Consider the following 1,139-nt stretch of genomic DNA (forward strand, 5'->3'; position numbering starts at 1 on the left):
AGGACATAACATAGCAAATGAGACAGACATTAATAAAGGGGACAAAGGGATTATTAAATTAAGTTAGAATTGTGTGTGTAAAAGTGTGGAGTGTGGGTGCATCCAACTCCTCAAACTGATATTCAGTACTTACTGAAAATAATAATAATAAAAAATTAAGAAATTGTAAAGGAAAGAAGACAGTTGATAGAAAATGGATTGCAAGTAATGAAATAAAAAAAAACTAATACAATATATACTTTTTCCACACACACACGCTACTGGAACAAGACATCCATGGACAAGAGAGGAGAACAGGGAACTATTGGAATGCTACTATACAAGTAACACCAGTGAGAGGGGCTACATACGGAGGATGTGGGACCTATGGATACTTCGAAACCCAACATCTACACTAACATCAAACCAACTAGTAGCTCAGTGCTATAACATCCACAAGAAGCACCTCCTATCACAACTAGAGATTGACGAGGTACAACACGAATGCTCCAGCAAAGGGGAGCCAGGATGACAGGTCAGGGGGCAGATATCATCATCACCCCCACAATTGGAGATTGGGTACCAAGCCCCCATAACAGGCCCAGATGAAACAGGCCTGGATGAGCTTGATTCAAGAGTAGCTGACCTGAGATTGAAGAGCAAGATGGACACCTGGAACTCCCGTAGTTGGTTACCAAGACTAAGTGAAGTGCCTTCTGAAAGTCTACTAGAGGATGTGAACGCAGCCCTAAGAACAATCCCCACTACGATCATCACTGAGACCAACAAGCTCATATACACCACAGCAACCGTGATCCTTGAGATGCTTGGCTACAAGTTCAACAAAGGCCATAAGGAGCAGTATCCTCAATGGAGAATGAGATTGGAGACCAAGATCAAGGCATCAAGGAGAGAAGTTAGACAGCTATCAGAATTGCAGAAAGGCGTGATGAAGAAAGGGGTACCTAAGAAATACAACTCACTGTCCTTACCTGAGGCCTTAGAGACTGCCAAGAAAAGGCTCACAGCCCTGGCCACATGGCTGAAGAGGTACACCAGAGAAGTTGAAGCTAGGAGAATAAACCGAATGTTCTCCACTGAGCCATCCAAGGTGTATTCTCAGTGGCAGGGGGGTAAGATGGGAGCAGACATCTCAAGGT

At 43.6% G+C, this 1,139-nt stretch overlaps 1 protein-coding gene across 1 annotated transcript in view; it reads right to left on the reverse strand.

Moving 5' to 3' along the window:
- The window catches only part of asah1b (N-acylsphingosine amidohydrolase (acid ceramidase) 1b), an 11,663-nt gene that overhangs the window by 5,456 nt on the left and 5,068 nt on the right, over window positions 1-1,139 (reverse strand). The window lies entirely within an intron of this gene.

This window comes from Monopterus albus, unplaced genomic scaffold (assembly GCF_001952655.1).
Source record: "Monopterus albus unplaced genomic scaffold, M_albus_1.0 scaffold247.1, whole genome shotgun sequence".
Taxonomy (NCBI): domain Eukaryota; kingdom Metazoa; phylum Chordata; class Actinopteri; order Synbranchiformes; family Synbranchidae; genus Monopterus; species Monopterus albus.